Genomic DNA, 16,773 nt, shown 5'->3' with positions numbered 1-16,773 from the left:
TTAACAACTCAAAGAAATTGACAGGCAAAAAGTTTTCCATATGTACTATACACCCCGGGAGACCAGTAAAAGCAGACAACATTGGCTGCTCCATGTTTGGGGCAACCCAAAGTTCAGGTCTTCCAATGGGAAACCTTTCTGCCCCAGGCTGCTGCACTATTGGCATATCAGTGTCCTCCTCTTTTTACTATGGAGAGTAACTGGAAAAATGCACCACGACAACCAGCACTGTTTAAGTAATAAACAAAATGTGGCTTTATCACAAAGAGTTATGTACTGAAAAACTCTACCACACACTTGCCGAAAAACCTACTCACCAGCAACTACTCTGCACAGACACAGCAATCACCAATGATATCCCACTAAAAAGAAAGAAAAAGCAAATTAGACATAAGACAACACAGATATCATTGTGCACAAATCTAAGGACAATTTCAAACACAATTCTGCATTTAGTGCACCACCCACAAACATGTCTTTCATGCATGGCAACACCTCACCTAGAACATGCAACAACGCAAACCGCAGGTCAACCACTGCCAAAACCACAAGGAGCCACAGCAAAGAAAGCAAAAGCTTTGAGCTAGAACAAAAAGGGGAAATAAAATGTTATAATCACAAATGCAAATACTTCGCCAGTTGACAAACACCCCACCATCATGCATTTAGACATTTTCCCTGGTGCCTAAGTGGATTCTTCCCCCCTTAGGGGCAGATGGGCTTACAAAAAATAGGCAGACATGCCCCCAAGGGGGCAGAAAAGACCTTTAGTAGTGTGCCCTTATAGGGGGCGACCCTGGCCCAAGGGACCACCCCCCAAACAAAAAAACACACATACACTATCCCTGGTGCCTAAGTGGCTTCTGCCCCAGGCCTAAAAAAAAATAAAAAATAGTCCATTCTTTCCCCAAGGGGGGCAGAAATGGGCAACAGTTCTATGGCCCCTTGGGGGGGGGGCAACCCTTGCCCAAGGGGGCACCCCCCACAGAAATAAACAAAGAAAACTATCCCTGCCGTTCCTGTGGTTTCTGTCCCCCTTGGGGGCAGATCAGCCTAAAAATAATAGGCCGATCTGCCCCAACAGGGACAGAAATGACCATAAAGGATATGCCCCCCAAAGGAGAGTGACCCTTGCCTAAGGGGCCACTCCTCTCACACACCAACCACATAAAAACACACACATTCCAAAATTCCTGGTGTCTAGTGGGCATTCCTGCAGCCCGATCGCGAGGTGATCAGGCAGAGGGAATGCTCAAAGAGACATTGAGGGAAAGGAAAACCCTTCTTGATGCCTCTTTGTGTGCAATCTGCCCCCCCGGCTGGAGGAGAAACCTGCCTGTTTCTCTGAAGATGTGCTGGAAGCAAATGGCTTCCAGTGCGACCGGCACCTTCTAATGACGTCAGCGCACGATCACGCGCTGATGTCATTAGAGAGGGGTATCGGTGGAAGGGGAAAGGCTTCCCCTTCCCTTCCTGCCCTGGGGGGGGGTGAAAGCCCAGGGAGGGAGCACTAGCGCTCCCTCCGAGCTCCGGTGGCGGGACGTAATGTTTATGTCCTTGGCACAGGAGTACTGTGCAGCGGAATGTAATCGTGGCACAGAAGCAGTTAAGCTAGAGTGGCGTTATGGATGCCATTTACCCACGCCATATTTACAAAGTGTTTCAAAGCATGCATTGCGCCACCTTATAACCCCTCGTGCCACATTTTGCCTGCGAAAGGCATAATGTATGCAAGGAGGCGTTCCAACACAGGGAGGCCTGTAAAAATAGCACCGTGAAATTTACAAGCTTTCACTGCACCATTTTTAGTGTCACTTTTAACATCTGCCTGAAGCAGGAGTTAAAGTGACGCTACTATTATTTTCAATTGGCCTCTCTTGACTTTGCAGGATTAGCACCATCATTTTTGGTGCTAGTCCTGCAAAGCGCCACAATAGCAGCAACATTTTTTATGCTATTGCCCTAATGAGTACCATGGTGCGCCATATTGTAAAAAACACGCACACATGGTGTTGTTATAGGGCCAGAGGGTGAAGCAAGAAAAGTGGTGCTTCAGGACTCATGGCCATTTTCTTATAAATATGCCCCTAGGTTTTCTGGACATGAACGAGTTCACCTTACTTGTGTAGAGTGTGCCAAACATTGGTTTCTACATAGTTGAAAAGCAACCAGCATAAATATGAGACGCTGACACAAAGATGACATTTGAAAGCAGCTTTCACTTTCTGTTCCCTTGCCCAGTGAAGGTTGATATGAGATGGGGGGGAAGGCCCTTGGTTTAGGGCAGAACAGAGAAGATACAGAGAGGAGGGTACGTCAGTGACCACCATGTTAAATGCCGCTATTTACTGCCTCAGACAAAGTGCATCTCATGTTTGTGTAAGTCGTGATAAAACTCATAAATAAACTTCCAGGCAAGTTTAAGCAAGCATTGGGAACCTTGTATGGTCCCTTTAAATATGTCCTCACAATTGATAAGTCCGCTTTGACAGATGGGAAGACACGAGTGCAAGCTAAATGTAAAAGACTCACTTTTGCTGCTACAGTATTGGGTCCAGTGGTCAGGCACAATGTTGCATACAGTCACTCAACAGTGCTCCACTTCTTACCTTGCCTCTGTATTCAAGCTGCCGCTTCCTGAAGTGGGATTCAGTTTTAAATATGTCATATAACAATCTATGCTATACTTGCAGGGCAGAAGCCCAGGGATCAGCCTCTAGATAGTCAGTTGTAGCTGAAACACCAAACAGATCTTGCAGCACATTTGTTAGGTACATATAATGCAGAAACGTAATGTGGTTTGAGTCTCATTAATTCCATGGGCTGTGGCTGGTGAGCCTCAATACATACAGCTGCTGTGGAAAGCAACAGTGGCCTTCACAGTTTATGATAAGTTATAAGTGGACGAAGGATTAAAATGTTACCCTTCAAGGCTATTTAGACAAATTGAATGAGTCCATTGTAATGAAGGTACTCCATACATTTAGGATGTCTTTAAACTATTCAGGCCCATATTTATGAAACGTTTGCGTCGCCGTTGCATCATTTGTTTGACGGAAAGCAGCGCAAACCTACTGCATATTATTATTTTGACGCTAGACCCGTTTAGCATCAAAATATCAGAGTTAGCATCATTTTTTGGGAGCTCCGACCCACATTGCATAGTATTGCAACAATGATATGCAAGGTAAGTGTCCCTTCCACTAAATTATACTAGCTCTCCTCGCTGTATTTACTACCTAATGCAAAAACGATGCACAGAAAGGAAGCAAACCCCCAAAAATTAAACAAAGGCCAATTTGCATCAAATTTTAACGCCTGGTCAGACCAGGTGTTAAAAAGAGGCCCACACACCACCACTTCAGGAAAACACACAGAAGGAGCATTGGCAACCTCCTGGACAACATGGAACTGTTATTGCTCCAGCTGGGTACATACCGCAGATGTCAGCCACAACAATAAGTTCCTCCACCACCACCGCTTCAACCCCAAACACCATCACAACAGCCACAAAGGCAGCACAGAAAGCAGGAGAGGATCTTTCAAAAGTGTGCAACCATCTTTGGGCTCAAGATGTCATCAGGAATTGCTGTCTGAACTAGGAGTCAATAGTATGCCTGCAGTACCTCATTGTGCCAGACATCACTGCAAAGGTGGAAACTACAACAAACATATCACCCATTACCAAACTCCTCACTGTCCTCATTATGCTGGTATCAGGATCTTTTCAGACAACAGGTGCACAAGTGGCTGGTATCTCCCAGCCATCCTTCTTGGTCTTACTTCCAAAGGTTCTAGATGCAGTCATATGCCTCACACCCCACCAGATCTGCTTCCTCAACATCCAGCAACTGCAGCAGGAGACCAAGCAAGGTTTGTATCTAATTGCTGAATTCCCGCATGTGCTGGGTGCAATGGACTGCACCTATGTCCAACTGGTGCCACCTGCAGCAACAGAGCACTTATACAGGGACTGCAAGTACGCCCATTCCATAGATGTGCAGGCCATTGTGGACCACTGTGGGCTCTTCTCAAACATCCTTGCCAAATACCCTGGCAGCGTACATGATGCCTACATATTCCGGCATTCCACCATCAACTAATGGTTCCAGGATGGGCAATATGGCAATGGCCTACTTGTAGGTAAGCCACCATACCAATCAGTACACAGACAACCCACCAACCATGTAAGACAAACAAGACATACATCGACACTAAACACACATGGGTGGGGGAACACATATGTACAGGCAACAACACATATGCCACATGCCACACTATACAGCAATCATTGCACATCACACATACACCCACATGTACATAAAACAGCCACAACCTGACTGACATACCACGTGAGGACAGGTGGAGCTATGTCCCCTTTCATTAGAAATGGGATCTTTGGTTGACAGTCAGGTTACCCCGCTTCCAAAAAAGGACCCTCACTCTAGTCAGGGTAAAGGAGAATCACCCTCAGTTAACCCCCCACTCGCCCCCTTGGTAGCTTGGCACGAGCAGGGAGGCTTAACTTCAGAAGCAATGTGTAAAGTATTTGTACCAACACACACAGTATTTCATTGAAAACACTACAAAATGACGCAACACAGGTTTAGACAAATAGGGAATATTTATCTAAACAAAATAAGACCAAAAAGACAAAAACCAACATACACAAGTCAAGTTATGAATTTTCAGATAATACAAGTCTTAGGGCCTCATTATGACATTGACGGTAAATCCCGCTTACTGCCATGCTGACGGCCGCCAACTTACTGTCACGCTGGTGAATATCCGTTCACCACATTATGATACACACACATCAATCCGACAGAATACAGCCACATACACAAATCCGCCCAACCAAAGGTCAGCGATAGACTGGCAGCCCCAAAGCCCATACTGTTACGCCAACAAAACAACGCCCATCACATTATGACCCACAAATCACCACGGTGGACATTTAATAGTGGTAAACCATTGGCGGTACACACCACCGCACCCAGAATGGACACCCACATACAAAATAACACAACACAACATTGGACAATACCAAATACACACACATGACATTCATACACACACCTCACCCACACACCCATGCCACTGTAAAACACCCACCCACATTACCTACAACCTCTTACGAACAACAATTGCCACCAGGAGACAGAGAAGAAGAGCACAGAGACAACTAAACACACACACCACTTACACCCATACACCCCTCATGCACTCCACATCACACACCCCACCACATTACCCAACGCACCCTCACCAGCACACATCACACAACATCCATTGCACCAAAAAGACACCCCTGTTTCACTGAGGAGGAGTTAAGGGTCATGGTGGAAGAAATCGTCAGGGTAGAGCCACAGCTGTTTGGAGCACCGTTACAGCAAATATCTATAGCAAGGTAGATGGAGCTATGGGAGAGAATAGTGGACAGGGTCAACCCCGTGGGACAACACCCAAGAACAAGGGATGACATCAGGAAGAGGTGAAACGACCTACGGGGAAGGTATGTTCGATTGCAGCAAGGCACCAGCTTGCCATACAGAGTACTGGCGGTGGACCTTCACCTCCTCCCCCACAACTCACAGCATGGGAGGAGCAGGTACTGGCAATACTGCATCCCGAGGGACTCGTCAGAATTGGCAGAGGATTCGACACTGGTAAGTCAACTTTTAACAATTATCACCCCCATACCTGCATGCCATCACACACCCTCACCCTCACTCCCATCACACCACACATCCCACACACTCCACCAATACTTCTCACTAATCCCAATGCCAGGCACTGCATGCTGTACCAATACATGGACACCCCTACCACCCCAGCATGGCCACCCATCACTAAAGCATGCACAGCATAGGGAAACAAACAATCCCACAATACACCAACATACAAGCAAAAGCTGCCAGGGTAACACCAACAAAAGATGGGAAGCTACGGAAGTACAAATGTCATACAATTGAAGCATTATACATCATTTACATCCCCACAGGTACCCCAGCCAATGTCAGTGGAGAGGAGGTGCCACCACTATCCAGTCCCCCAATAGAAGTGGCCCCCAGTGATGACAGTAACTGTGAACTTCTGGATCTGGAGAACCTACCTGGCCCATCAGGGACCACTGGACAGTCGGTCACCCAAGCCCAATCACAGATCACCACAGAGCCTCCCCCATCAGGAACCAACACCACAGCACCCACCCAGCATGCCCACACCTCTGTTCCAAGGACACGTCAATCTGCAGTGTGCCCACCTGTACAGGGACCCCAGGCCACAATTCGCCCACAAGACAATCAGGGACCTGGGGTCAGTGGGAGTGGGCACACCGTTCAGGGGACAGAGGCACAGGCCAACAGGGACACTGGGAGGACTGCTGTGCACCAGGGTGAAGACAGGACCAGGGAAGCGACTCTCCAGGAGGAACTCACTGAGATCCTGGGAGCCTACCAACATTCCCTGGACACGATGGACCAGATCCTTCAACAATGTGTAGGAGAAGAGGTGGCTGCAGGAGGGACAGTATCAGGGGATCGGGGAAAACTTGCAGACCATCAACACCACCCCGATCTCCATAGCAGGGGTGCTGGCAGACATGACCAACATCATATGGGAGACCACAGCACACCAGCGGGCCCCTACCACTAGCCAGTCATCTGAACGGCCCTCCACTTCCGCTGCTGCTAGTGGCCAGGAGGCCCTGCCCTAGGACCCAAGGGCCACCATCATCCCTCCCCCTGCAGAAGGTGAACCACCCCGCAAACGTTCCCTACAAATTAGACTGAATCCAGATACACCTGCCAAGACCACCGCCAGGAAATGAGACTCTCCTGATTGTCCTCCTTGTGTCCCACTCAGTCACCTTCTCCACCTTGAACTGCCATTGCTCCCCTTCCTATGTCCCCATGGACACTGCACCTGTGCTACAAACAGACTGTAACAATACCCTGAACTTTCCTCAATCATCACCCCATTCCATTGCACTTTCCCCTCTATACTTGAGCACAACCATAAACACCCTTGGATAAAACTCGACTACTAGTATTTCATGTATTGCAAATTTGTATTGATTGAAACAGCTACAACCATTGCAAATGAACTGTACATAGTGTGAGCATAGAATGAATTACCTGTTGCTGGCTGTTGTGATCACATCAGGACATTGTTGTCATATCACCAACATCTGTAAAATGAACATCCATAGGTAACAGTAAATAGGTTAAAGAAGTGTGTAATGCCAGCATTCCTGTGCCACACAGAATACAACAAAAGCCATAGAAATGTGAAGTTGCACTGTCTCACCTGTGTGTCATTGGAAGTACTGACAAATCACTAATGTTTTGTTGTCCGCATCCTCATCCTCTGCCTCCCAATCCTCACTGTCCTCAGGGTCCACTGCTGCCACAGGGGCCTCTCCAGTCTCCTCCTCCTGCAGAAAAGGTACATGGCGTCTGAGGGCCATGTTGTGCAACATGCAGCATGCCACTACTATCTGGCAGACCTTCTCGGGTGAGTAGCACAGGGATCTACCTGTCAGATGGAGGCACCTGAACCTGACCTTCAGAAGGCCCAAAGTTCTCTCAATTATCCTTCTGGTTCACCCATGTGCCTCATCATAATGTTCTTCTGCCCTTGTCCTGGCATTCCTCTCAAGGGTCAGCAGCCACAATATGTTTGGGTAACCAGAGTCATCTGCAAATATTGAGGGACAACATTTAGACACACACTATCTTATTTGGCCAACAGCATAGGCATACACCAACATACACTGGGTGGGTACCAAGGCTCACCTCTTAGCCACACCCTGTGCCTCTGGAGTTGGGACATCACATTTGGGATGATGCTATTCCTTAGGACAAAGGCATCATGCACTGATCCAGGATACTTAGCATTGACGTGGGAGATGTACTGTTCTGCCAGGCACACCATCTGCACATTCATGGAGTGAAAACTCTTACGATTCCTGTACACCTGTTCATTTTACCAGGGGGGTACAAACGCAATATGTGTTCCGTCACTTGCCCCAATTATTTTGGGGATATGTCCCATTGCATAAAACCCGGCCTTCACAGTGGCCAAATCCTCTACCTGGGGGAAAGCAATGTGTTTTATCAGGGCAGACAAGACTCTTACCAGCACTATTTAGAACATTGGCTGTGACATTCCTGCTGCAAAGCCCACTGTCACTTGGAAAGAACCAGTTGTCAGGAAATGGAGCACTGATAGAACTTGCACATGAGTGGGAATCCCATTCGGATGACGGATAGCTGAGATCAGGTCAGGTTCCAACTGCGAACAAAGCTCTGTGATTGTGGCCCTGTCCAGTCTATAGGTGAGTATAATGTGCCTATCCTCCAGTATAGCCAAGTCCACCAGGGGTCTGTACATGGGGGTATGTCTCCATCACCTATTCATCTGCAGCAGTAGGTAAATAAGGGACACAAGAGTGAGTAGGCTGTCAATATTTGAACAACATGCAACAGCAGCCCACACCGTGCAATCATGTTTTCGGACAGTGTAATATAAAAGTGCCTATATATCCTGTGATGCAGAAAATATCGATAGGCCTGTTCACCCCTGAAATGGCGACCACCTGTCCTGTGTGGAGGGACAGGTAGAAGTGAGGTAATGCAGCCGAAGTTGTGCGCAGTGGTGATAGGCGGTCATGAACTGCTGTGCAATTCCTCATTGGATTATATTGGGCCCTATGGGGTACATTGGCCAATGGGGATCTACAATGGCGGTGACCATATACACCGCCGCAGACGTGACCGCCATTTTATTTCACATTCCTCACTTGTTTCCTGACCTTCCATAGGAGAGGACCTACACTGCATGTGCTTCTGTGACCTGTGTCTGGAACCTACCATGGCCCGTGTGACAGGGGAAAGGCCCCCGCCTTCACTTCTAAGGAGTTGGAGCGAATGCTGGATGGGGTACTACCCCAGTACGGACAGCTGTATGGGCCTCCAGACCAACAGGTGAGTACACTGTGGGCACTATGCATGTAGCATGAATGCATGGAGTTGTGTGGGAAGGCATTGTGTAAGGGGGTGGATTTCCTCTTGGTGGTGTACATGGTGTGCACTGGGCTATGTGTGTGCTAATAGTAATGGAAACGGGTATGGTGGGCCATTTGTGTGACAGGCTGGACTGTTTGACTAATGGTGTTTTCCTGTCTGTATTGCTGCTGCAGGTCAGCGCCTATCAAAAGAAGGGAATATGGTGTGCCATCGCCAAGTACGTGTGGACCCTGGGGGTATATGGCAGGCAGAACACCCACTGTAGAAAATGGTGGGAGGATCTGAGACGCTGGGCATGGAAGACTGCGGAGGCCCAGTTGGGGATGGCCTCCCAATGAGGAAGGAGTGCCCGTCCAGCCCTGACCCCCCCAGATGGCCTGCATACTGGCAGGGGTCTACCCTGAGCTGGATGTGTGCTTGATGGAATCACAGCAGCCACATGAGGGTGAGTACAGTGGCATTCATTACAACCTATGGCTAGTGGGGTGGTATCCGGGTGATGGTTATGTGTTAGTGGGTGCACCTAAGGCCAGGCCAGAGATAGCAGCATAGGTCCTCTGGAGGATAAGGGTTGAATGGAAAATACTGGTTACCTAGCTTGTTAGTATTCACTTCTACGCAGGGCTACGTGGGTCCCAGGTGTGCTGCAGTTGGAGGTGTGTGCCCCTCCTCATGCCTTGGTGACTAGCCATTTCACTGGAATTGCAGAGTCCACAGACACCGAGGGAACCACTGGGACGGAGGGCGAGCACCACAGCGGAGACTGGAGGGGACAACACAGATTCTGATATCTCCTGCGATGGAGCTCCCTGGTGGTGGCAGACACTTCTGTGACCACCCCAGCTGCAGGTATAGCCACCAACCCCCCTACCAGCACCGCCCTCCCAGTAGCCCCTCAGCGAGTTTCCCGTTCCCACTCACCCAGGAGGGTGGGGATCGCCTGCCCCCCAGGCACCTCAGGCCCTGCCACAGTGAGCCCTGCTGCCCTGAGTGAGGAGGCTATTGGCATCCTGAGATCCATCTCTGTAGGGCAATCAACCATTGTGAATGCCATCCAGGGGCTGGCATCCCAGATTCAATGATGCAATGCATTCCTGGAGGGCATTCACAGTGGATTGGCGGCCCAACAGAGATTGATTCAGGCTCTGGCCTCCTGTCTGATGGCAGCCATTGTCCTTGTTTCTACCATCCCCCCTCCAACTACTACTTCCGAGTCCCATTCCTCTCAACCCCAACCCATCAAGAAACCGTGCTGCGAGGGGTTTGCGTTGTTATCAGCCTCTGTTAGGGGGTGTTGCATGTCATTCCTCCAGCCGCGTTGCGCAGATCTTCCAGTGGCGATGCAGGTGGAGCGTTGATTTCAGCTGCGAAGCCGGTAGCCCGTCGTTTATCAGCCCCGTCACGGAAGGTGCGTCAAAAAATTCCCCACACAGCCGCCTGTGTGTGAATTTTTTGTCTTTGTCTTCCAGCTTCACCTTTCAAAGGCCCAGGGACTGGATAGGGCACCACTTGGCAGGGCAGGAATCTCAGCAGAGAGTCCACGTGCTGGCAGGGGAAGTCTTTCATGGCCCTGACACTTCAACAACAGGAGGCAAGCTCAGTTCAAGCTCTTGGAGATTCTTCACAAGCAGGAATGCACACAAAGTCCAGTCTGTCACCTTTCACAGGCCGAAGCAGCAACTGCAGGATAGCTCCACAAAGCACAGTCACAGGCAGGGCAGCACTTTTTCTCATCTATTCAGCTCTTCTCCTAGGCAGAGGTTACTCTTGATTCCAGAACGGATCTAATGTCTGGGGTTTTGGGTGCTCTTCTTATACCCCTTTCTGCCTTTGAAGTAGGCCTACTTCAAAGGAAAGTCTCTCATGTTTGTAAGATCCTGCCTTGGCCAGGCCCCAGACACACTCTTGCCCTCCCTCCTAGCACAGATGTCTCATCAGGATAAGCAGGCTACACCCCAGCTCCCTTTGTGTAACTGTATAGAGGAGAGGTACAAACAGCCCAAATGTCAAACTGACCCAGACAGGGAAACCACAAACAAGCAGAGTCACAGAATGGTTTAAGATAGAAAATGCCTACTTTCTAAAAGTGGCACTTTCAAACACACTGTAGTGTGGCAATTGTTTAATGTAGCTTTTGCGTGTTTGCTTAAAGTATTAGGCCTCTGTGCACTTTGTCCTAGATGCATTTTATTTAGCCTCGCACTGTTATTTTACAATAACCAGTTTCACTGTCTTGTTTTATTTTCTTCTATCACACTGTTTAGTTTACTTCAGCACTGGAGTTCTCAAACAATACATTCTTGATCACTCTGTGCTTCAGTCAAGGATACAGTCTGGTACATTGCCGATAGACGTGGTAGAAGTTTAGTCTTTAGGGTTCGTAGAAAGTCCACATTCTTACATAGGGACATTTCTTAGAACACCGGCGTGTTAGTTATAAAAACACTTCCTAGTCCTGATACATGTAAGAGGGAGATTCCGACCAGGGAACCACAACTAGACGCTGACTGCCCTGTTGCAGATGCTGATCCCGATCACAGGCCTTTGCTCAGGTATGAGGGTTGATGTCCTCCCGGGGGAACATTAAAGGCAAGTTTAGAGCTTAACATGCTGTGCTCAAAATAGAACTTAGAAGAGAGAACGTAATCTAGTAGCACTATGATAGCGTTATTCTTATGTTTCACTTTCCTCATTACTATTTCAATCCTACTGTGTTGTATGGTTCTGGTTATTGCGGCTCACGCCTTGTTATCTAAAATGCAGTTGTTTTATTAAACCAATCTTTAAAACTCAAACTGCCTTTTGTCATTTATATATGAGACCACACTGTTTATGAGAGAACTGGTTGGGATCGAGTGACCACGACTTCACTGGGAAGCCCTAAGATGTCATGCGCTCGGCTGCCCAATTGTCTCTTCCCTTTGGGAGAGATGAGGCACTGCTAGTTAGCCGGAGCTCAACCCGGATTTGGGGTGACAAGGGTCCTACGCCGTGGGTTAGACTTAGTCCCCCAAACTGTGAACGATCCTCCCACCCAAAAATCCAGTAGTCTCATTAGGATAATGAGAGCCTACGCGACAACACAATCTAAAAAACAACCTCACTAAAAGATGTATTTTTAAATTGTGAGTTCAGAGACCACAAACTCCACATGTCTATCTGCTCCCAAAGGGAATCTGCGCTTTAATCAATTTTAAAGGCAGCCCCCCATTTTAACCTATGAGAGGGATAGGCCTTGCAACAGTGAAAACTGAATTTGGCAGTATTTCACTGTCAGGACATTTAAAACACATAAATACATGTCCCACCTTTAACATACACTGCACCCGGCCCATTGGGATACCTAGGGCCTACCTTAGAGGTACCTTACATGTATAAAAAGGGAAAGTTTAGGCCTAGCAAATAGGTACATTTGCCAAGTCAAATTGACAGTTTGAAACTGCATACACAGACACTGCAGTGGCAGGTCTGAGCCATGTTTACAGGTCTACTAATGTGGGTGTCACAACCAGAGCTGCAGAGCCACTAGTAGCATTTTATTTACAGGCCCTAGGCACCCCTAAGGACTTACTAGTAAATCAAATATGCCAATCATGGATAAGCCAATTACACATATATTTTACACAGGAGCACTTTAGCACTGGCTAGCGGTGGCAAAGTGCCCAGAGTAACAAAGAGTGCAAAAACAGAGTCCAACATACATCAACAACCTGGGAAACAGAGGAAAAAAGTTAGGGGAAACCACGGCAAGGATGCCAAGTCTAACACCTTTGCATACAGAAGCTGGGCCCAAACCACTACTATTGTCCACTGTCATCTTTGCTAGACTGAAAGACTACTACATATTGGTATGCCATAGTATGTGACAGACATAATAAACATGATGTGGTAGATTGTGAGTACCTAGTTGGTGGCAGGCACACATATGCCAGATAACTCAGCACACATGTACCACTTAAATGGCACAGGCCTGGTAATGTGTAATGGAGTCTTCACAAAAGGCTACTTTCTACAAATGTAAGTGCATATGTATCACAAGCTCATTGACAGAATAAAATTACCTTCACATGTGTTCTGACATACAGAAACATAGGTTGCACTGATATGACTACACAGGCCTTTGTCAAAGTCCAACACATGCCCATGCAGGAAGATAGATATGAGAGGTTTCATATCCCATAAACACACAGCTATTGTCATATTTTACTGAAATGACATTACACATGTCTTTCCCCACTCGCGGTCTAAAACAACACATGTATCTCTCCCACCTTATTCATTATGTATCAAATCAATCAATGCTATGCAACAATAGAAAAAGGTACTTTATTCTACATAAACACTAAACATATATAAAAAACGTACTAGCTTTTTAATAGAGTACTAAACAATAAGAAACAAATCCCTAAACTAACTGAAACTATGTGCAATACGTTCTATAGTCTATATAATAAGACAATAAACAAATTATCACATAAACACTCACATTAGATTACCCACAGTGTGAAAAACCAACCTTAATGCAGATAGACAAACACTAAAGAAGACAAATATCACATGGATATAAACTCACTTAGACATAATAAAGAACAAATATTGCAAAAACTTCATCTCTTGTATCCATTGATCTTACATATTGTCCAGATAATGACAGATTTGCATTCAATGCCGATAGGCAGTTGTCAAATTTACACACTGTAGCTCTATTATTGCCTACTTAGTTGTCCTCAGTGTTCACATATTTTAGGTAATTGGCAGTTCTTAGTTTTAATTGTATGCCACTTAGTACTCCTTTGCTTTCTCTTAGATTTTGCCCTTGTCACCTGCCACTTAGTACTCCTTCACTTTCGTCTTAGTCGTACTCAGTATTCACATATTTTAGGTAATGGGCAGTCTTGGCTTTAGCCTGCCGCTTAGTACTCCTTCTTCATCTCTTGGCTTTTGCCGACGCTCATTTCGGTGGACACACAACAGCTTAATATTATCATAATTTATCAAACCACCTTCATCAGGGCAATATATAGAAATGAGTACTAGGCTTTCAAAGCGAATCTAAATGAAAATCCAAAAAAAACATTGTTTATTTATGTACAATAAAAGTAAAAGGGATTAATTTCGCATAATGCAAGCCATCAAGTAGCTGTAAAAATGGATGTGAATATTAAACACATAAATAGATTTTTTAATATAACACCGAAAGTGAAAAATGATGACCCATCATTAACCAAAGCACACCCAATATAAAAAGAAAGAAACATAAAGTGCAAAATGAACCGAATTCAAACACAAACTAAAATAAGAAGTAAGTGCAAAAAGCCCATTTCTGGGAAAAACTCATATAGATCACTTTTGTATCTGACAATGGCCGGTTGTATAACTGGCCTGAGCAAATTCTCCATCTGAGTGATTCTAGACACCTAAGAACAACAAATGGAAACCTCAATGTTTCTATTACTGAAGTGCAATACGTGGCTATAACGGGCGCATTCTAAAGCCAAACTAATGTATACTGAAAGCACAGATACAGTCGCTGAAAGAAGCTTTAAAAAAAACACTGGTAGAGACAAAGCTCGCCATAGTAGAAACACGTATCTATCAATAAGGCAGATTTCAGAAAAGACATCAGGATTGAAAGCTCATAAAATCCTCATGTGTACATTATACGTGTGTCATGATATATCCTTCGTTATATTGCTGAATGACCACAGATTTGCGCTGCCCTCCTGTCTGTAAACCAGGATGCTCGCTCTCTCCCAAAAAATAATCCTCCCCACGTGTGGCAACCAGCCTTCATTGACATGTGTATACACCATCTCCTGCATCTAAGATGAATGGGGATCTATACGTCACACGTGTAGCAGAGCATCATGAATGCTGAAGCTAACTATGCGGCACAGAGTGGACACACATGCGCATACATTGCCAGGGGTAACGTGATTTAAACCCTTCCATAGTCCCTTGCATCCTTTGAGTACAATATGTCATGGGTATCACATGCTTTACCATGTATTGGACATAGCCCATCATATCTATTGTGTTGTTGGTTTAAGTACATTTGGATATCAGACATTACAATGTGGCAGGCTCACACATATGTTTTAAAACACTTATGCACACTCATAGTACACATGTGCTAACATGTTTGTGGACACAGTCTAGGTACACATGCACATATGCACACGGTATCAGTTATCGCATGCATCACACACATATACAAACATATTGGTAACACATATCGATGTTACCTTAAAGATATGAACGGACATGCATACACAAGTAGCCATACCATACTGACTACATACATGTATAATCCAGTGACATGGTATGTGAATCTGGGTGCACTGTAAGCCTTTCCAAATAATTTCCACACATTCCCGTCATGTGTCAAAATATTTTGAAGCAAACAGATATATTCTATACTCCGCAAGACGAGAAAAATTATGCTGGTCATACAGTATTGGCAAGACATCCGTAATGTCATTCAGTTAATGTGCAGGTAGGGACTAAATGAACATAAGTAAACTGCCATGGTATAATAGCTCAAGTGTGTGTGCCTTGTAATGGCACACACATATTAGAAACAAGAAACAAGGCTGTATCAATGCATTCCTCAACACTTTCAATACTCACACAAATCCTGGGCATTTATCAGTCTTTTAGCAGTGATAATGAGTTAGATGTCTTCAACATCTGGTGCAGGGTCAAAAGCTATTGGTGTCACAATTGGATGGCCACTTCAACAACCATCATATGCCCCTCAGATGCATAATACTGTGCCATGCAGTCCCATATGGTCATGGAGACGTAAAGCAACAAAACAGCTGCATGACAATTCCATGTACAGATGGTGCAGTTAAATGTACCACAGGAATGTCAGGGAAAGTGATGCTTTGTAGGTGTCAAGGTCTCCATTATCTGACCCTATTTCTGACTGACAGATTATAGATGTTTGACAGTTGTTCTGATTTATCACTAGGTTGACTTGCTCACTCAGCTTAACAAGTTGATTTTGAAACTGTTGCCCATCCACAGAAATGTCCAAATATCACACAGCTATGTTTTCCTTTAATGTATTACAGGTGGGACTTCACACTACACCAGTGGAGAGGTGTCCAGATTTGAAGACAACAGTGCTGTCAGTAAGTGTCACCTTGTGCATCACGTGTGACATTTCAGGGTTTTGTGTGAGACAGTCTGATGTGTGAAATACAATGTTTGAAAGTGTTGTGTGGCCAATGCTATAAAATCATCTGAGTTAGGATGTTGACATCATGTCTGATGCAATGTTGAGGATTGAGAATGGCTTGATTGTTGCACAAGTGGCAATGTGTGCTGCTACGGAATTGTAGGTGTTAGGAAATAAAAAGCATGCCCACATATGCATTGATGTCAATCATGATAGGTGTCAGAGCTGCTGTTTATGTGATTAGCATGCCTGTTGCCAACAACTTTGTCACATCACTTTTGACAGCACTGTGTGCCACACGTAGCTTTCAGTTACTCACAAAATGGTACAGATGAAGTAAATGTATTGAGGTCTCTATGTAGGAGACACTTGCACCACTGGTGCCTCACTATTTTTCAGATTTAAATTGAGGCCGCAGTCGTGCCGGGAGACTTATTGTGCTGGCCAATAGTAGAGTACACAATTAGTATACAACTCAGCTCCAGATGGTTGTAGGAAATGTCTATAGAATGTAGCAAGCTAGATCTCAGCAGATTTACCAACATGGTCTACCCA

The sequence above is a fragment of the Pleurodeles waltl genome, chromosome 11, assembly GCF_031143425.1.
Source record: "Pleurodeles waltl isolate 20211129_DDA chromosome 11, aPleWal1.hap1.20221129, whole genome shotgun sequence".
Taxonomy (NCBI): Eukaryota; Metazoa; Chordata; class Amphibia; order Caudata; family Salamandridae; genus Pleurodeles; species Pleurodeles waltl.
The sequence above is the reverse complement of the archived record's forward strand: the minus strand, read 5'-3'. Positions refer to the sequence as shown.